The sequence below is a fragment of the Plectropomus leopardus genome, chromosome 12, assembly GCF_008729295.1.
Source record: "Plectropomus leopardus isolate mb chromosome 12, YSFRI_Pleo_2.0, whole genome shotgun sequence".
NCBI lineage: Eukaryota > Metazoa > Chordata > Actinopteri > Perciformes > Serranidae > Plectropomus > Plectropomus leopardus.
In genome coordinates this window covers 15,854,134-15,876,390 of record NC_056474.1, presented here as the reverse complement: position 1 = coordinate 15,876,390, position 22,257 = coordinate 15,854,134, and the positions used below count along the sequence as shown (strand labels likewise).

The following is a 22,257-nucleotide window of genomic DNA, read 5'->3' as shown; positions in this document are numbered from 1 at the left end:
CTTTCGACACACATGTAATCACAGACACTCACACCACACATCTTCAAAATAAGGTCATGCTTTCACAGAAAACGCTCGCAAATTGACAACTTAGAACACACTATTAAATCTTTAGTGAGACAAGTGTTCTTACGCACAGTGAGTTGCCAGCGCTCTCTGAGGAACAAGGATGAGATTGTTGATTGCCCTCCCGCAACTTTGAGAGGAATCGAGCGTTGTTACACGAAAAGCAGAGGCCCCGCAAAGATCCGCATCCCAGCAGAAGCGGCAACAGCAGCGGCAGTGTCTCCAGCAGCTGTCCTCAGACCAGGCAGAACAGCCTTGTCCCGTCTCCAAAGTCCTCAAGCGAGCAGGACACTGCTTTTATGGTCCCCGGCTTTGCAGCAAGAATGCTCTGTTTGATAAAGGGACCCTGGAATGGTAACAGACAAGCTGAGAAGAGGAGGAGGAGGAGAAAGCAGGATGCATGGTACCTCACTTCAGGGAGAAGAGGACAGATGCAGTGAGGAGGCGAGGAGCAGCGCGTGCTGAGCGTAGAGAGAGTGAGCCAGGCGCTGAATGAGGGAGAGAGACAGTGTGTATAGGCTACTGGCTCAGGCTGACTGGCTGAAAGAACTGCAGTGTTTTTCACTATGGCGCCACACACTCACAGAGAGAGAGAGAGAGACTCACAGAGAGAGGGAGAGGGAGCGAGACAGAGAGAGAGAGAGAGAGAGAGAGAGAGCGAGAGAGAGAGAGGGAGGTATATTCTGAATGAAAATCAAGGGAGCTGAATTGATGCGCGTTTATGTGTGTTCATTTACTTCAGGCTGGATGTTAAAGTGGCATATGGAGGTTGATTACAGTAACCTGCACGCTTCACTTCACTGGTGACGACTTACGGGCCATTTTACTTTCTGTTGTCTGCAATTATAGTGCATGCCCTCTTTACACTGCAGTAACATTTACAACCACGCAATAAGTGCTACTTCATGTTTTGCACTGTGAGAAATTACACATGATTACAGTGTCAAAGAAGAACCAAAGAAGAGCAACACTGACATCTCGGAGCAGATGCTGAATGGCACAGCAGAGTGAAGCACAAACCGGCGTTCAGGCAGCGCAGCGTCTTACTTTCCTCCCCCACTGAGTGGTAATGTGACAATGCAGGATTTTACGGTTCATTGAACATCCACGAACCTCGAGGCCAGCGCAGTTTTATTTATATCCTTGTGATTGCATCTGATAACAGCGAAAATCAGTTTGACTGGTCCCCCATCATCCTGGATGCCAAAGTTGGTTTCTGGGTCAGAAGGTAGGTGATTTTTTATATTTGTTGAGAAATATGATAAGATGTATCTAAGTTGAGTTTATATGTTTTTAGAGCCCCAAGTGCTTGTAATGCAAAGGAAAGCTCCAGGCTTCGATGCAGTGTAACATAACAAACATTTAGGCTCATGACCTTCAGAGATGAAGCAATGACTACTTACTCAACACTTTCTGATTTAGATGTCGATGTTAATATATTGAATTGACACCAAATCATGACTATGTTTATTATTGGAAGATGACAAACATTTCTTAAAGGGATACTTTGCATATTTTTAACCAAGTTCATCACAAGAGTGTGTGTACATGAACTGGGGTGAATGTCCCTTCATCTTACCAGCGCTCAGACCACCCTGCTTCTCTTTCAACAAAAATCGACTAGCTCCAGGGCTTTTGCTTGAACTACAGATTGTACTTTATACGCCTGCCATCACAAAGAGCACAGAAGCCAACAGAGAGAGACAAGCACCACACCTCTCTCTCTCTGTCTCTCTCAAACTCAGACCAAGAACCAGGCAGTGCTGATCAAATAAAAACCCAGATACTGTACTGCTTATTTCTCTCCCAAAATGTCATCAGATAGATGTTTTAGTGAACTGCCTGGCTGTAATACAAGAATTTGTATCAAGAAGCAGGCACCATACTATTTTTTGTATTGTGAAAATGGAGGCTGGAAGAACTCAAATGAAACAATAACATTAAGCAGTGCTAAAATACCTACAATAACATGCTTTCAGATACATTTTTTAGCTTACTGGTTAAGTTTGTTTGTCACCAGCTGGCCACCATATTGTTTCCTGTGAAAAATAGCCATGCTTGCCTTACATCTTCTTCCTCTTTGGATTATAGTGGCAGTTTAAAGGGCTTAAAGAACGCATCACACATCTGACAGGTTTTTTCAGACAAAAGTTTGAATGAATTCTAACAATTTAGCGTCTCACAAATGCTTTTATGTACTTAATGTAAAGTTACCTACTTAAAAAAGTTAAGTAGGTTAGGTTACAGCAAGTAGTCACTTTGGTTAGGTTTAGGAAGAGAAACATGGGAGCAACGTACCCTTAAATAACATTGCATTCATTTTTGTAGTTTTACATACAAATAGTGTACGAGAACAGCCTTGAACAAAGGTTTTTTTTAGAGGGATTTGGAGTCTCAAATAATCCGGATGACATCATCAGAGTAAACTGATCTCTATGTGCAAAATCAGTGAGGTGCACCATCAGATCACACCACCTTTTAGAAAAACTGAAAACAGCACAGCATGTTGCCATTTCTGCATCTTCTACAGCCTGTTTGCCTGCGTATTTTATCTTGATCATGTTGTTCTGCAAACACTCTGAAAAAGTAACTGCACAGTTGGACCAAGTTGCAAACATCCCTCTAATGTCACCAGCACCTCCAGGGCTACAACTTCCTTGCTGTCGATCCCATTTAAAAGTGTGTCAGTCAAAAGCGTCAACTGGAACTGTTACATTCTTGGCTGAAATCCCCAGAGGCCGATAGCACTGATACCCTGAGGCACACCACCCTGCTTTAATTGCTCCAGTAAGAACCTATAATAGAGTTCTGAAACGCTGTTGCTAAGACACAAACCTCCATACAGCGAGGACGCACTTGTTGAAATAAATGAGACACTGTGACAATGCACTGAGGAGACTGATTAATACCTCGAACCTAAACCTGGGTTTCCCACAGTGTGGAAAAGCTTGATGCACTCACTGGTTGTAGTCCTTCAGAATTCTGCATGTATGAGAAACAGTGATTTTCTTCTTTCATAGACACTCAGCAACATTAGCTTCCATGTCACACATTAATAGCTGTGTTAACAGTCCACTGCTTGACAAATTTAAGATTTTTGTGTTGCACATTTTAACCTGGATTGCAAAAGGATATTAAATCCTAATAGACAGTTTTCCTTATCAGCACTAACCTCCTGTTGAGTAATTAGAGATGATAAGGGGGGAAACCTCTCCAAGCTGTCCATGACGTCACTGCTGCAGCAGTCTCTCACTGCTCGATCGCTTCTTTCTCTCCGTATTTTCCTCTGCATTCCCACTTTTTTTTCGCTCACATCCTCTGTCTGTCTGTCTTCTGCTTCCTCTCAGCTCCTCCTCTCCCATTTCTCCTTTCTAAGTAATAAACACGGCACGCTCCCTCATTCCAAGCTCATAGTCTCTCCCCTATGCTGCAAATTAGACCTGGAGCGCAAGTCATTGTGATGCACTGCGCGAACAACACCGCAGAGGAAGAATTGGTTGTTTAATCTGCCTTAATAAGGTGGCACCAACTCTGTGTAGACATAATGGTCACAGTTATTAAGCGCTACAAATTTCACTCCGGGCCAGCAAACATGCATGAAACATTGATAAAGAAGCTTGACTCTGAATGTGATAGGAGAAGGATTCGACTGAAAATGCAAGGTCATCATCGACATCACCATCCAGCACCCAAAGCATCAGTTTTACCATCTGCTTATATTCTCATGTCATCCTCATCATGGCCCCAAAACTACTATTTCTATCATCATCATCATTGTTTCCACCACCACCATTATGACACTTCCCATTATCACCATCAGCATCATTATCGGGTGAGCTCCTGCCACGACATCATCTCAGTTTGAACCCGCTCCATATGGTGACACTGATGCATGCTGACATCTTTATTGTAGCAGCCTCTACAGAAGCATAGTGACCTTAAGTGTCTGCCCTGCAGGCATATGTGGGGATATTGAATGATAGAGGGAAGAAGATGCACAGCCATTTATCTGGTGAAGCGCTCAGTGGTTCATAGTATTGATGAAATGTTTATGCAGAATTTTAACCTCAGGATAAATGGCTTACAAGCTCGCTGTGCAGATTTAGCCTTTATGTATCGGAGGTTATTGAAACAAAACTGCCTAGGGTAACAGCTAATCCTAAATGCAGAGGGGAATTGTTTTTTTAAATTTCACTTTCGTACATCAAGGGAATCACAGTTAAACCCTTTGAAACCTGAGCAACTTAACAAGAAATGGCCCAAAATTAGCAAGAAATGAATAAAAGGTTACAAGAAAAGTACTAGAATATAATAAAAAGTAAATAAATAAACTAATAATCAAAAAATGACATCAAGAAAAATAAACAATTTAACACAAAATCTTTTTTTCTGTAACATAATTTAAAATATATATATAATTAAGAGAATTAAAAAAATAGTCCGAGACATTTTTTTCATAATTTTTGATAATATCCAATAATCTATTAACAGTCACCTTTCACTATTTTTTCATTTCTTGTTGAACATTTCTTGCCAAGTTGCTCCTTGTATATTTTCCTGTGTTTTTAGAAGAAATCATACAAATTTTCACAGATGTCAGAGGTAAAGCTGAGTAGCTTTTTTAGGGAGCCTAGTCCTCTGCCATGGAGTCTGCCATGTCGTTCTACAGTAGCCCAGAACGGACATATCAAAACACTGGCTATAGTTTGGGCCATTTGCATTTTCACATTGTCATGTCGGGAAACATAGTTTTCCTCCACACACAGGAGTTTTAGTTTTAATTATGTAACCTCTCGGCTAGATGCCCTTCAATTCTACACACTGGATCTTTAAATGTCATTACTCTTAAAAAAGTGATTCTTTTTGTTTATAAATGCCAACATACTGCAAAAAAATGATTTCATGCTACAGTCGAGGTAGAATTCATTGCACACTTGTGGTTTTAAACTTGTCACATTCTTATTATTTTAGTTATTATTTCTCACTCAATATTATATGTCATGAGGTAAAGTGTAAATTTGGTATCACATACGATACTGTCAAACTAGAGAGAGAAAAAGATAATCGTTGGCCACTTGGATTAATTGTGTAGCTATAAAATAAATAAGTCCAAGTCCAGTTTCTTTTTCTCTAATTGGGTTCACACAGTATTGTTTAAACCAAATACCGCCACACATACGTTCAACATCCTGAAAATTTCAGAAACTGCCAAAAACAAATGTCTTTTTTAAAATGATATATCTGTGCTCACTCTCTTTCTGCTTTGCTACGACAATCAACTCAAGCGTTAGCTCTAGTCTTCATTACTTATTTAAATCCTCAGTCTTTCCACAGTTCTGAAACCTGCCGAAGCCACTGAAGACACAGCAGCATGTCTAATGGTGGCCTCATGTGCCTTCAACGTCAAGTCTAATTGCGGATGGGAATTAGTGCGAGGTCTCGCTGTGCTAAGAAGGACTTCCTTATCAGGAGATGATGAAAGCATTAGGTATTTAACAGGACAGGGGCTCCGCTGAGCAGAGTTAAACTTTAATCCTTACTTCTAGTGGTTTTTAAATGACACAAATTGGAGTGAATTAACAAACAGTGTTGTTTACCATGATAAACCCTCTGAAACGTGGAGCAACATCTCTTTTCTTGGTCTTTCACAGGTATTTAAACCTTTTTAACCTTGAGCAAATTGGTACGACTCCTTGCAAAAGCATGGGGGAGAAGGCAATGAGTAATTAATGAGAAATGTTCCATATATTGCAAAAAAAGAAAGAAAAAAAGAAGGTAGATTTAGATTTTTTTTTGATAAATCTAGGGGAAAATCAAGTCAAAGTCAAAAGAAAGAAGAAAAAAAAGCTTGGGAAAAACTATATTTATAATTTTCATCATTACATGTAAAAAAGAGAGGCAGCAGGAGTGCTTGGTGCTCATGGAAAAGAATACTTCAAAGACAGGAGGAACGTCTAACCAAAAACAGTGGTGTAAAAGATCCAGGTCCAGGCTATCAGGATGGTTTGAAAAAGCAGTGTCATTACACCCTGAGGAAGGTGAAACGTGTTGGTGTATTTCTAATATTTCTAGCCCTATGAGTTAAAAGCCTTTTATGATTTTCAAACCATCCCGAGTGCCTGGACCTGGATCTTTTACGCCACTGTTTTTAGGTTAGAAGTTCCTACTTTTTTGTTCTATCATAATTGCATATTCTTGCTTTTCTTGTTTCTTAACATTGTTAATTTCTTGTTTTTTAACAAGATTTTATTGTTTTTTAACATTACATACATATATATATATATATATATATATATATATATATATATATATATATATATTTCAAAATTATTTTTCAATTATTTCTTGTACAAATTTACAGGTAATCGACTTGTACTTTTCACAAATTTCTTGCTAAATTCTGGGTCATTTCTGTCATTGCTCATTCCCTTGTTTGTTAAATAAATCAAACCAATTTGCTCAGCTTTCAAAGGTTTAAACTAAATTCAAATTAACTCTTGAATAGATCAGAAAAAGTTGCAGTTTATGCAGCAGAATCAACATGATACGCCAAAATGATGCAAAAATAAGTAACAAATAAGTAATGTAAAACTTTTTTTCCCATAAATCACTTTTTTAACAAGCTTTCTATATAGAATAACACAGCATGGTCTGAATTTATGCCATTTATCTACTAAATCTATTATAATTTTAAAACATATTATCCTACCTGTACACCATGCTGGCTCTAGGCTGGGTGGATGCCTGGAAAAAATGGCTGTTCACATGAAGAAGCTCCTCCAAACTCTGCTGCTCTCGAGGTCTGCTGGCTTCGAAGCTTCCTGGAAGGCAGCTGGTTGGGCTTGAGGGGTGCACCCTGGCTCCGGCCCCCTGCCTCTGCTGGATGGAACTGGGGCAGCGATCCAGCCTCGGCCCCCCTCTCTGCCTGGGCACGGGGATCTCACTGCAGGCTGCCTTGAGATACATGTTTGGATCAGCTTTGTCTCCCACAGGCTGCGGCAACACTTTATTTAGTTAGCAAATCCTTTTCAATATAGAGGCATCCTGTGGAGAGAATGTGTCCTAAAAACATCTCCATGTAAGTACAATGCAATGCTGGTCATGCGGGACCATGAAGGATATCCGTATTTGTTTGCTGAAGACTTTTTGTCAAATACAGAGTGATTTAGAGGAATACCCTGACACAATTTCCACAGATGTATCAAACAAAGTACATCTGTGCATAGACAAAGCAAAGACAGCCGGACAAACAAGACACACACAAATAAAATCAACATACCAACTGTATCAAAGGAGATAAAAGAGAGGCGGCCAGAAACTCTGTGTGCCATACCTGTGATGTCAACCTTATTCTTAGATGATTGACAAATTAAAAGACAAAGGCAGCTTTTGTTTGAGCTCCTGGTGGCTCCAGCGAGAGAGCCCTGTTTGTGTGTGAGGCAAGCCGAACAAAGCCAGGGGGATATTTCTGTCTATTTGTACTTGTCAGAAATATTTTCTCGATGCATCTGTTGTACGCACAGCCAATTCAAGTTGCAGCTGAGAGCATAATCCGGTCCACCTAGTCTGCTCTGGGAACAATTTCTTATCGCAAATGATTACATGACAGAAACAGGAATGCAGCCAGATAATGAGATTCACAATGCAAACACAGAAGCTTCTTTTTAAGAGGAGACTTCCCGTACGAAAAGAAAACTTAATCACTATCTCCAGTACACTGAGCCAGGCAACTAGACCACAAGTATGGGCATGTTGTTGTACATATCCCCAGTATTAAATGCCTTTTGCTGCATATGTTAGATATCAGAGTGATTCTACATTACATTTAAAAGAAAAAATGTCCCAGTTTTCCTCTTACAAATGAAAAATTGGAATTGAATAAAACGTGTCCTTGCCTTCCTGCTACAGGCTCATTTGGTCTGGTATGATCACTAACTTAAGGTGGCACTACTTCAGAAAATATTGGTGTAATTGACATTATTTGATTATTTCACCAGTTGTATAACTCTACAAAGGCTGCCCCCTGAAAGCTGAAGAGTGTAATCATCAGTTGGAGACCCTTCAGTGGACTGAAATTCCTTCAGGTCGAGCAGATGTTTTTTCTCTTGGTTAGTTAATCGGTGTCTCCTGTATAGGCAGCTGCAGGCCAAGACCTTGGGTGAGTGCTTAGAAGTGGTGAATTTATAGCTCACTGCTACATCATAGGATATCTGGCTAGGCATGTCAATGGTTGACCACTTATATGTTAACCACTAAGAATATTTCTGACTGGTTATACATGTCGGCCTATAAGTTAATTTTGCTACTCTTCAGTTACTGCACAGTGACAGACAGCCGGCTAGACACACTAATATGTTTCACTGCATCCACTTTACCTAGTGTTTGTTGTGATAATATTTACTGTATGATTTTGTTTTGTTAATTCTTGATTTTCATTTTTTGTTATTTATGTGGAACTGTTGATGTTCAGATTTTCTTTTCCATGACAATAAAGCAAGATCAAATCAAATATACAGAAACATGGTGCTCAGTGCCCTCCTTTCAGTCTCCACTGATTAGTTAGCCTCGGCCGCTCTGCACTGCACATTAACCAGGTCAGGTGGGATCTAGAGGTGCCACTTATTCAGCAACTACTTCTAATAATGCAGTACTGATCCAATAGCATTGCTTTGGCAAAAACTGCACCCATCATGCGGTCTCCCCAAGCAGCAACCTTTGATGCTGAAATATGAAGCCAATGTGCATGTGCCAAAAACTGCAGTTCACTTACTTGCCCTCTTAAAGCTGGCTCCAAAACAAAGTCAGTCCTAGTAGATGTCCATGTTAAAAGCAGAAATAAACATTTTTATGATGGTAACGATGATTGGTGTTTTTTTTTTAATTACTTACCTATATACATTTAATTAAAAGTTGCATATTTAAGGGATTGCCTGAGTGACATGATGTCTGCAAAGCATCAGTGGCTGAGTCACATCCTCCCCTTGATAAATTTCAATTAACAAGCACTATAGTCTTTTTGTTTGTTATTTTTACTCTGAAAAAATACTGAACTGAAGATTCACGTGAAACGTTAGATTGTTATATATGAAACCTTGCAGTTCACTCAGTTTGTGGAAGTAAGGTCAGTCAAATTAAAAGCTACATGATAAGTCACACAGGACAGAGGAGAAACCTGCAGTCATGACAGTTATTGGAAAGTTTGTCAAAGGAAATTTGAATAGCCAGCTTCACAAATTATTAAGGTGTCCAGTTTGTGGCAAAAACTAAATAATCTCAGTTTTTCACAGCTTTACATGTCATGTCTTTATATTCTGCACCAAGTTATAGAGTTGTATTGATAAGGATCGACTGTTGATACCAATAAGCAGTATCGGTATTAATAAAATCCAAACATACCTATCCATAATGGCAACTACCGAAATGCCAGTGACTTTAAAAGGACAATCCTCAAACCAATGGATAATGCCATGGTTTACGCCAAGCTCGCCCCAGTCAATATCGGCTAAATATTGAGCCGCTAACCCCCATTAGCATTAACTTCACTGTTAGCTCTGTTAGCAGTGTTTGCTAGTTGTGCTAACTTAGTCAACAATGATAAAGAGGTTTTGCGGGTTATAATGGAGCTGCTTACTCACCGGGGACACCTGGGGAGAGACTGGAGGCTGGCCACCATGTTTCCACAGCAGTGTCCTCCCTCCACCAGGATCGTTTCCAGCGGTTAATCGATAAGGAGCGATGCTGCCAGCTGTTAGCTGCCACCTGACTGCAGAGCAGCGAGGGCTAACATACCAGCGGCCTCTGGAGGCTGTGCAGCAAAGCCTACAGAAAATAAAATAAAAGTCAGGACACATAACAAAATATTCAAATTTGCATTTAAAATCACAATAATATTGTTTCATGACTTAGGTATCGTGATAATATTTGGGGCCTCTGGTGATTGTACCCCCAGTATGGTTATTTTTATTTAAAGTTAATATTAGATAATTCAAAATTAACTAGGTTTGAATGGCCAAAATCTGGTTCAGGGACTGAGGTAATATAGCAGAAACCACAAATTAAAAGCCAAATGTATATGATAAAAATATTATGGATCTATCATCTAATTTTTGTGGGCTTTTATACCTCTTTGTGGTGGCACAGTGGAGTTTGCATCCCAGCATAGGTTTTTTTCTGGGTCTGGTTCTCCAGATTCAACTTTATTTGTTCCACAATTACATTAAGTTTTAGTACGCCACAGCCAACACTTCTGACTTTCCAAAAAGGCCTCATAGATCTGCAAGTGTAATCTTTTTTGAAGGATGAAATCTAGGCTTTCTATTATCTGCCAGACAAATCTTTCATTAATAGATTATGTCCCGCATTGCTATCACTTATTTTCTGCTGGTGTTTTCATGTAAATCTTTATTTGTTACTTAATTTTTTAAAATTTTTATTTTAAAAATATATCATTTTATTGTCTTTGTAAAGAGCTTTCTAAAAGCAGGTTTCATAGCTCAACAGTACAATATTGAAAAACATACAGCAATTTTGAATCGTTTGATGGTGAGAGAGTGGAACAGATCATTTAAAGTGATCCTAAAAATGAAATATATTAGTATAAAGAGCATGTACATACAGAATATCTTACTTCTAAAGTATCATACCCGGCACTCTTCTCTCTTGGTACGTTGTATTAGCCTGCCCTCGTGTGCACAGAGACGATACAGCAGCCAGATTCAGTTTTACTCATACAGTATCATGTCAGATGAGTCCCAGTGACTTACATTTGTACATTTTGTACTTTACTCATCCATGCAGATACAGTCATGAAGCTGTAAATGGATACACGAACAAACACATGCACACACCAACAGAAACACACATCAGTCATTCACAGGCCCGTGTGAGTGTTGGAGCATATGGGCTGAAAATGGAGATAAGATGTTGGATGGATGTGTGGGAGCTGCAAACACCTCTGTGTGTCTGCTGTGTCCTCCCACTCAGTGTGCAGTGTGAGGGGCAGACGAAAAGCATTTAGTCTATTTCAGTACGTGGAAATGTGAGGTCTTTTCTTCACTTTTCCCTCCAAGACCATAGTGACTCATCCTCACTTGTGCACAATATGACTCCAGCAAGCAGCATCAGACCCTAAAACTGGAGGGCCACTGCAGTCAATTACATGCAAATGCCTTTACTTCCTCTCAAAGATCAGGATTGTGATTATGTGCTGGCGTACTTTCCTCCCATTCTCTAATTTTGCTTACTGTTAAGTGCTTTGCTCAGCCCTGTCTTGAAGCTATCGTAAATACCACCAAAATCTGATTTCCAGAGTATCCAGTGCTGTATAATGGTTTTATTTATCTTTATATTTCTATGTATCGTTAGGTTTTCAATTTTAGCACTTGCATGTAAAGCACTTGAGTTGCATTTTATGTATGAGAGGTGCTTTACAAATTAACATTATTATTATATTATTATTAAAGAAGTTAAACTGCAACACAAAAAGAGGCTATAGATTGTGTATCTTGCTCCCATGTAAGTGAGGGAACTTTTGCATGCCCTGGGGCTTGATAATCTGCCCCAGACATTCAGGAGGTTTTTCCTGGGAGCCAAATTATCAGCAGAGGTCTCCTCTCCAAAACAAACCAACCCAGTGATTGAAGCTGGTAAAAACACTGAATAAAGCAGCTTCACGCCATGAATCAGTATCTTTCCAACACTGCTTGTCACAGAGGGGCTGCTAACTATGGTGGCTAACACGAAAACGCAAATGGCCTTATCCAGTGATAGTCTTTGGTTTGTAGAAACATGGTGATCCAACATGTTGGTCTCTGGACGAGAACCCACTTCCTATAAACAACTCATTCTTTGGTAACGAAAATACGTCTACTATTTTCAGGTGATTACACAAAAGAAAACATAATTAACACAGATATTATAACATACACATTATAATAATTTCCTGACAATATATCCCCATAAACCTTAGACACTGAAACCCTTTTTAAAATATCAAAAACAAATTGATTTTACACTTTTAATTCCACATTAGTTGAAATATTATTTGGTGATACTTCAAACACATCAATTGTCCATATGTCGTAGGATTGAGTAAGTTTATTGTGGTATGCATGTTGTCACCTCAGATTTATTCCTGAAATGTACATCCCATTTTTTTTAATCTTTCTCAGTTTTTCCTGTCTGCCCTCCTGTGGACAGACAGCATGCAGCAGCTGAATACAACAAAACATTTGTTTTTATGGCCGCATATTAAGCTTGAGGAATCTAAAGTCTTATTATGTTACATTTAAAAATTCCTAATTTTGACCAGAAAAGAAACAGATGCTTTTTTTCAGTGTCACATGTGCACACACAAGCATACACACATACACACACACACACACACACGCTGTACGTGTACAGGCTATGGGCTGAAAATGGAGATAAGATGTTGGATGGATGTGTGGGAGCTGAGAGCACCTCTGTGTGTCTGCTGTGTCCTCCCACTCAGTGTGAGAAACAGAGCATTTATTCTATTTCAGTCCGTGGATATGTGAGGTCTTTTCTTCACTGTTCCCTCCAAGACCATCGTGACTCATCCACACTTGTGCACAATCTCACTACTGCCAGCAGCAACACTGCTGGAAAAATCCGACCCTCAAAGTGGAAGGCCACTGCAGTCAGCCGCATGCAAATAAGCCTACATTTTCTTTGCTTCAAAGACTGACAACTGTCACAGTTTAGTGTTTGGTTGTAAATGTGTCTGTATCATGCACATGTCTTATCTTTGTGTCCATTTATATTGTTTTTATCTTGTTTTTCTGTTCTTCTGTATCTTAGGGCTACCATAAAGTGCCACAATCAAAGTTATAAAAAAATGCTGAAGTTCAGAAAACAAAAACTTCCTGTTCATTTTGTAACTCTAAGTGATGCGTGGGTAGATAAGTTATGTTTGTTATGTTCATTTTCCTGGGATCATTTTTTTCAAATTTGGTTAATCAGAACCATAAATTTAGGTATAACAGTTAGTACCACAGTTCAAGTGTCCGACTAAGATGTCTGCAGCAAGCAAAAAGCATTAACCCTTTGAAACCTGGACAAATTGGCTTGATCTCTTGAAAAAAAAAAATAATGATAATTATAATAATGATGAGCAACCAAACAAGAAATCACCCCAAAATTAGAATGAGATTAGTGAAAAAAACAATTAAGTACAAGAAAATTACCCCCAAAAGAGAAAAAGACAGTAAAACACAAAAACAAGGCAAAAAAGACAAAAAAAAAAACGCCTTGCCTTTTTCAGAATAACGGCACACTGAACTGGAATTACACACAAGCGCTTAAAAGTTGCACCAAAAAGGTCCCTCCTGCCAAATCCTCTCAAGATGCACTAAACAAAAAGGAAACCAAAGCTACAACAAAACTCATCCAACCAAAACGCTTTCCACTAGAACTGATAGACTTAAAACAGCAGCACTCAACAACTAAAGTAAACTAACTCACTGTTGTATAACTGCCCACTTGCAAACAAAAATTTGGTTCCAGATCATTCTAAGACATTGCTAAATCATTTACCATGCCTTAATCAAGAAAAAACTCCTGCACACTTTCAAACAATGCACAAAACGTTGCATGTTCACGACATTAGCCGTGACAAAAGAATTAACCTCACCCACAAAACCCAAACTATTATGAAAATACTAAAATAATTGTGGCTAAAACATCACAGTTGCCATGTCCCTCTAACTGCCTAACTGCAAATGTACAACTGAAACAACTGGCAACGAACTCCAGCTTCACAATTGCTCCAACCACTTTCATCAGCAATCTGACAAAGCCCTCCCAACAACACCCGGGAGGGATCAGGCCTAACAGTGACAGAACAACAGTAATTTACTAACCCTGTATACCCGGATCACAGATCTCCACCAAAAATCACCATTATGCACAGCTCAGCAACACAAAACACACCGCTTAGAACAAACCAGCAACTTGTAAACTAGTACAACAGCTTCATTTCATCCAACACAGCAACATGGTGTACTTACCAAACTCATCCATGACCCCCAAACCAACAGGATAAAAGAGCTGCAACAGCAACCATAGTGGAGCACAGATCCAAAACCAGCACGCAGCTGGACCAAATCACTTCATCAGTGTGTGCAATCGACCGAGTGCTTGTTGCTACCCAGGGCATAAACAAACTTACCAACAAAATAACCTCATTGATAGGCCCTCATTTGTCACCTGACATAGCAACACAAACCGAACCAGGCCAAATCACCACAAAGCCTTGACTTCATTTTACCAACATGGTGAATTTGACGGCAGCAAGCCCCAACTTATTACAGCCCGGCACAGGGGCTGTGACAAAAAGGCAGACCATACAAGTACACAAAAAGATAAGCGAGCATGTTTATTTACAAATAAAATCAAATCAAAATAAATGACAAATGTTGGGCCGTCAATAGCATCTGGGTCAGTGTACTTTTTGGTTTTTAGATTTTCCTTTCAGAAACAGAAATGAGAAAACAAAAACATGCAGATATTTGATTTTCATTTCAAAATCTTAAAAGGAAAAGGGAAAAAAAAACATGTTATTATTGGTTTTCAGAGTAGGAAATGGAGCAACAGAGTAGAAATGCCACTTATTGTAAATACATTACAATATACCCAAAAAACAAAGACAAAAAAACCCTTTTTTTATTTTCTGAAACCATGAGTTGTCCATGTAAAAAACAAAATAAATAGAATAAAATGAACCAATAGAACTTCATGACATGTGACAAATGCACAGAGATTTCTGTAGATGACAACACCTTGTTTTGACAAATCTAAAATGATATCCGAATATGATTCCAAAGCCATTACAGGGCTAGTTATAGCGGATTCTACCAATAAGTTTAGTTGTTACTCTTCACTTCTTTCACTATCCAGAAAAGTAACAAAAAAAGTAGTTTGACAACATGCAGTGTAGGGATTACATATCTGGGAACATCTCAGGATGCCCTACAAAGAGCTGGGAAATGTTTCTGTGGAGAAAGATGTCTGAAATACCTTGCTCAGCCTGATGCTCTCACGACTCAACTCAGGATAAGTAGATGAATGAGTATATGGATGAACATCTATGTTGACTAAGACTGATAAAACAACAATTAAAGACACCTTTGGCCAGTTAATTACTTATCATTGATAAGAGTTTGAGAATTTGTTCTGGAGCAGAAGAAAACACCCTTTGCTTTTCTGGTAAATTCAAGGGTATTTCCTTCTTTGTTTGGTATATAAAGCATAGTGGGGGGAGCTGATTAAGACAAACAGAAGCAAAAGATGAAGACCTCCGTGGCTGCGTTGACTCTGTCCCTCTTCTACCTTTGTGTGGCTGAGGTGCAGCAGCTGGATCACCAAGCAAGAGAGGGCACTAGCACTGAGATGCCCGACATCGTGCCAGCTTGTCCCAGTGCAGGTGATGGAACAGGAAGCCAGACAAATTATTGTCAACTTGTTATTTTGAGAGAACTGGAGGCCAAACTGAAAAACACTGAGAAACAATTAGAGGATCTGAGAGGAGAGGTCAGAGGTAAGAACATACAGTACCTAAACTATAGGTTTTAATTTTGTCTTTGTATCATCATTGTTTGGTTTCATTCTAAACAAAATAAACATTATTACTCCTCATGCAGCATATAAGGGTGCAAGAGTGGCATTTGGAGCATCTATTGGGAATGTTGGAAATATTGGACCCTTTAACGCTGAGATCACGCTGACTTACAACAATGTGTATGCAAACACAGGCGCATACAACCCTGCAACAGGTAAACGTAAACCATAACTAAATACTGACATTGACCGTAGATAAAATGTAAAACAGGACAGATGTAACTCCCTCTGTTGATCATTTCCAGGTATTTTCACTGCTCCAGTCAGAGGAATCTATTACTTCAGCTTCTCGGGACATAACATATCATCTAGACCAATGGGGCTGCGACTGATGAAGAATGGAGCGCAGATGGTTACTGTGTACAACCATCCAGCTGGAAACCGCCATGAGACAGCAACCAATGGCATGACTCTACAGCTTGAAGCGGGAGACCAGGTGTACATGAGACTCCGGTCAAACACCTGGATTTTTGATAATGGGAATAACCACAGCACCTTCATTGGACATTTGTTATTCTCTCTGTAAGTAAAAGAGGAGTGCAGTTGTTGCTTTTTAACCAGATGAAGGTGCCATCCTTTTTCATTTTTTGCTCTGGTGTGGTCTTTAACCTCTCAAGAGATAAAGATCTGAATCTTTAGCAGCTACATGGTCTTGAATGTGTTTGCCAGCCACCCTTCAGGTTAAATTTCTCTAGCCTTTTGGTGCTGGGCAGATAGTGTATAATTGGTTTACGGACCTTTACTGCTTGAAAATAGTTGCCTGCAAGTGCTGATGATTGCAATTTCAATGACTGTAAATATTCTAAAAAAATAGGTTAAACAAGAATTGTTTTCATGATTGTGTACATTAAGAATTGTATTTTCAGTTAACTGTATGTTCAGTTATTCAGTTATTGAAATTATGTTTACTTTTGTAATGTGTTTTTTTTTTTACTTTGATAACAGCCTGAAAATGTGTTTCCATTATTGAAAAAAAAAGACATTTCTGTTTAATTTCATGTGAGCTAAAATCATACAATAATTAAAATTCAATAATTAAAATTCAAAAGTAAAACCCCAGTATGCATTTGTGCATTGCCATTTATTTATTCTTTAATAATTAGTTTGGCATTTTAAGAAATGCTCTTTTTATCATTCTTAATTAGGTGGCAAGATTGTGTGCTGAGTACAGATGTGGAGCCAGAAGTAATAAGCTTAGCTTAAACATTGAAAAAAAGGGGAAACAGTTGGCTTGGCTCTGTCCAGTATCAAAAAACATGAACAAGTACAAGTACAAGGTATACTTACAGCACTAAACTGCTTGTACTGAGATCAAACTGACCTACAAAGGAGACACGGCCTGTTAATTATTGAGCTTTATGGACGCTAATAGAATTATCCCTAAGACTGACTCAAACAAAACAATGCCTGTATTCATTATAATGAAGTCACCCAGTGCAACAGTGTGGCACATTGATACATTAGTAATACTTTTTGGACAACATGGACGTCTGTTGGACAAAAGAACAAAATAAATCAGGATTTGGCTGCAAAGACAATAGCTGTCCGTAGCATCAATTCTTTGCTGATATCATGAATTGTGGCAATAACAAATCTATAAAGATATCCAGCCGGCCTTGTCTTTTAAATGAAGAAAAAAGAAGGTTGTAAATACAAATCAATGGTGCTGTTGACAAAGGATGATAAAACAATAATCAAAGACATACCAGCTACTTACTTATCATTTTCTTGATAAGAATTTTTTTTTTTTTTTGTTCCATCGGAGAAGATAAAAACAGCCAGTTTTCTGGTAAATTCAGGGGTATTTCCTTCTTCGTCTGGTATATAAAGCATGGTGGGGAGAGCTGATCAAGACAAACAGAAGAAAAAGATGAAGACCTCCGTGGTTGCGTTGACTCTGTCCCTCTTCTACCTTTGTGTGGCTGAGGTGCAGCAGCTGGATCTCCAAGCAGGAGAGGAAAGAAACACAGATATTCTTAACACCGAGCCAACCTGTCCCTGTGCTGGTGACGTGAAAAACAATTGCCAACTTGTTGTAATTTTGAGAGAACTGGAGGCCAAACTGAAAAACACTGAAAAACAATTGGAGGATCTGAGGGGAGAAGTCCGAGGTAAGAACATACAGTAACTAAACTGTGGGCTTGAATTCTGTTTTAGTAAGTTTGTGCCATCATTGTTTTCAGTTTGATTCAGGTTTAGTTGTCTTTAAACAAAATAAATATTATAGTAACTCCTTGATTTTACGTAACCTCTCAAGGTCAGCGGGTGGCATTTGGAGCAACTATCGGCAACAGTGGAAATACTGGACCCTTTAACACTGACATCATACTTGCATACAAGAAGGTGTACTCAAACACAGGCGCATACAACCCTGCCACAGGTAAACTTATCATAACTTAATACTGTCTTTGACTGTGGATACAGTGGAAAGCACAACCAATGTAACTCCCTCTCTTGATCATCTCTAGGTATGTTCACTGCTCCAGTCAGAGGAATCTATTACTTCAGCTTCTCAGGACATAATCTATCAACCAGAAGGATGACGCTGCATCTGATGAAGAATGGAGTGCACACAGTTTCAGTGTACAACTATCCATCTGGAAGCCGCCATGAGACAGCATCCAATTGCATGACTCTACAGCTTGAAGTGGGAGATCAGGTGTACATGAGACTTGAGCGAGACACCTGGATTTTTGATAATGGTAATAACCACAGCACCTTTATTGGGTATTTGTTATTCCCTCTGTAAGTGAAATTAAGTTCAAAATAAGCCAAAAATATATGTCAGACACAGGACTCAGTATGTTATTTTTGCACTTGGTAATATTATATTAATGATTTGTCAATTCAAATTAATAGTTGGATATAATGTACAATTTTCAGGAGGGCAAAGACTCAAAATATCTTTTTTGTGTGTGTTTAAAGCTGTAGTCACTCTGTTAGCTGTTTGCTGCTGGGCAGATTGTGTGGAGTGACTTTATCTTTTTTTTGTGATCGAATTTTTATAGCAATTATACTGTCCTGGGCTGTGTTCAGTCCCAACAAAACACAGCAAAACATTTAAACAGAAACCATTATGTGTTGTACATTCTGTTGTGTTACACAGGCACACTGACTTTTAATATGGTGGTGTAATTCAGTCAGTTTTACTTTTTTTAGCATGAAAAACATGTTTTGACATTTCCAAAGCAAGTATGAAATGCAAACAAAACTTGTAAGTATAATCAGTAAAGGTCTACAAGACGTTTATCTACTAACACGTCACTGCTGATTGGGTCAGACCCCTGACTTGCCTGCCAAACTGGAGAAAACATACCTCAAAGCCCGTTGCACACCATTACTCACCTTTTTAAGTACAAATGTGGTTCAATCCCGAGACCATAGCAAAACGGTGCAAAATGTTTTGACCTTGAACATGCCTCTGGTTGTCAGTTCAGTCTTTCTTGGATCCTTGTTTTGGTTGTGTGATTTTCTGTTTGCTGTTTCCACGCTCCAACTTGGAATAAAGAGTTATCTGTTTGAGTTCCAGTTGTCTGCTGTCTCCTGCATTTTGGTTCACCTGCTTTACATCTCCTGACATGAGCTAAAATCATCAAATAATTGAAATTCAAATGCAAATCCCTGTATGCATTTTAACTTATTTACTCTTGAATAATTAGTTTGACAAAAAAGCATAGAGGGAAAAAGTTAGCTTGGCTCTATGTGAGATCCAAAAATATTAATAAAATAAATGTGCAAGAAGTAATAACAATACTTAACACCTTGTAAAACCACAAACTGTTATCTTATATTTCTGTTTAAGTACAATTAAGCCAACGATCGGCAGCCACAACACAGATCCATGACTTCTTAAACTAATGGGTCAGGGGCCTAAAGTGGAGGAACCCATGGCCTCTTCCCTACTTCCTACCACCTAGTTCAGACCACACCCTTTTTAAAACTCAGCCTTTATTGTGATCTCAGCTTCGCACCTGTAAAGTTTAATGGCTATCTTGCCTTGTTTTGACACTATCATGTTGACAAAATCTGTCCACAGACATTCGAACAGCAGGCATTACTTAAAATAGCTTCTTTGGTATTTCTTGCCACAAAAGCTGCCTCCACAACCACATTCTGCCATGATGACACTTAGACACATAAGCTGGAAACAATACCTGTTAATTGTTCAGCTTTACAGATACTAGTAGGCTTGTTAGTGGGATTGACTCAAGTAAACCGCAATGTGGGTATTTGTTGGGATGAAGTTAACCAGTGCAACCGTGTAGCTTATTGGGTTTATTGTTGAGCTTATTGTTTTGTAAATATAAATCTATAGTTTTGTTAGCCAAGGGTGAAAAAGCAATAACCAAAGACCCTCTATTCCAGCCAGATGTTATTCTTAATAACAATTTGTTTGTTCTGGTCCATCAGAGCAGAATGCTTTTCTGGTAAATTCAAGGGCATTTCCTTCTTCGTCTGGTATATAAAGCATAATGGGAAGAGCTGATCAAGACAAAGAGAAGCAAAAGATGAAGACCTTCGTGGCTGTGTTGTTTCTGTCCCTCCTCTATTTTTGTGTGGCTGAGGTGCAGCAGCTGGATCACGATATCATGCCAGCGTGCGTCTGCACTAGTGAAGGAGAAAGGAGCAAGAAAAACCATTGCCAACTTATTGTCATCTTGAGAGAACTGGAGGCCAAACTGAAAAACACTGAGAAACAGTTAGAGGATCTGAGAGGAGAAATCAGAGGTAAGAACGAACAGTAACTGTCTTTATGTATGTATCACTGTCATCTCGGGGTTTAACGTTGGGCAAGCTGGTCTACAAACTTACTTGCCCAAAGTCAATTTCTGTTTTCTACCATACAACATGCTTGCAGCGTTATAGATGCAATAAACATTCCTGCATACTGACGATGGTTTGACAGTCCCCATTCCTTCTCCCCAGAGATGATGACTGTGAGTGAGTGACTAACTGAGTGATTAAGTTAGCTATAGCGTATGCTTTGCATCTAAAAAATTATATGTATAATTTTTTTACCACTTGCCTGATCGAGCAAATATGTTGCTAGATTTACTAGTCTGACATGATTTTTTTTGCCTTAGACAATCCTTATTGTTGAGCTCTGCATTGCTTTAAGGTTGTTTCAGGTTCAAGTGTCTTTTAGCAAAAGAACTTTATAATAACTCCTCAATTTATATGTAACCTCACAAGGTAAGCGGGTGGCATTTGGAGCATCTATCAGCAACGATGGAAATATTGGCCCCTTTAACGCTGAGATCACGCTGACTTACTACAATGTGTATGCAAACACAGGCGCATACAACCCTGCAACAGGTAAACTTTCCGTAACTAAATACTGTCTTAAACTGTGTGGAAAGCACAGGTGAAACTCCCTCTATTGATCATCTCCAGGTATTTTCACTGCTCCAGTCAGAGGGATCTATTATTTCAGCTTCTCAGGACATAATCTATCAACTAGAGCAATGTCGCTGCAACTGATGAAGAATGGAGTGCACATGGTTACTGTGGTCAACCATCCAGCTGGAAGCCGCCATGAGACAGCAACCAATGGCATGACTCTACAGCTTGAAGTGGGAGACCAGGTGTACATGAGACTTTGGCGAGACACCTGGATTTTTGATAATGGTAATAACCACAGCACCTTCATTGGGTATTTGTTATTCCCTCTGTAAGTGAAATAAAGTTCAAAATAAGCCAAAAAGAGACATCAGCCACAGTTGTGGTCGTAATACAATACAAAATTTGGACTCATATTAAATTATCACTTGGTTAGGATGTACAATTTTTGGGAGGGCAATGACTCTAAATATCTTTTTTGTGTGTTTAAAGCTGCATTAATGAGGTTTTGTCCACTAACAGGCACCAGTCACTCTGTTAGCTGTTTGCTTCTGGGCTGATAGTGTGAAATGGCTTTGTCTTTGTTGTTGGAAGTGTTGATAGCTCAAGAAATTTGCATCAATATGATAATGAAAAATATTGCAGGTTCAGAGGAATCACTGTCATAATTGTAGATATTGAAAAACTGCATATTCATTGATATTATGTATATTATGTTTGCCTCATGGGGTTTTTTATTTGTATTTCTTTTATTTTTGTAAAATAAAGCTACTTAATTCCAGCCTGAGAAAATGCTGTCATCATTACAAAAAATGCAAAGCACCACTTTATTTTCATTTGTCGCAGTCTGCTGTGTCCTGATGTCCTCAGACTTTAGGGAAGACTGGACTGAGTGTCTGTATAAGATTCATTTAAGTTACCTGTAGTGGTGTCTTTGTTTACACTTGGTCTGTATTTGTTGGATTGAAGTTAACCAGTGCAAAAGTGTGGGTCACTGAAGCGTTTTGTAAATACAGATCTGTGGTTTTGTTGGCCAAGGATGAAAAAAAAAACAATAACCAAAGACCCTCTAGGCCAGATGATATTCTTGATAATAATTTGTTTGTTCTGGTCCATCAGAGCAGAATGCTTTTCTGGTAAATTCAAGGGTATTTCCTCCCTGCTGGTATATAAAGCATAGTGGGGGGAGCTGATCAAGACAAACAGAGACAAAAG

General features: G+C 38.9%; 1 protein-coding gene across 4 annotated transcripts in view; it reads right to left on the bottom strand.

Moving 5' to 3' along the window:
- Window positions 1-14,130, bottom strand: part of kcnab1b (potassium voltage-gated channel subfamily A regulatory beta subunit 1b) — a 58,387-nt gene extending 44,257 nt beyond the window's left edge. The window contains exons 1-4 of one of the 4 annotated variants that reach the window (XM_042498079.1): window positions 14,094-14,130; window positions 9,702-9,885; window positions 6,776-7,020; window positions 134-412 (exon numbers count right to left, since the gene is read on the bottom strand). The gene's annotated coding sequence lies outside the window, so the exon portion shown is untranslated. Of the gene's footprint in view, window positions 1-133; window positions 578-6,775; window positions 7,021-9,701; window positions 9,886-14,093 lie in introns of those variants that run through there. The other 3 variants (XM_042498076.1, XM_042498077.1, XM_042498078.1) reach the window with 3 other exon arrangements.
- Window positions 14,131-22,257: the final 8,127 nt, after the last annotated feature.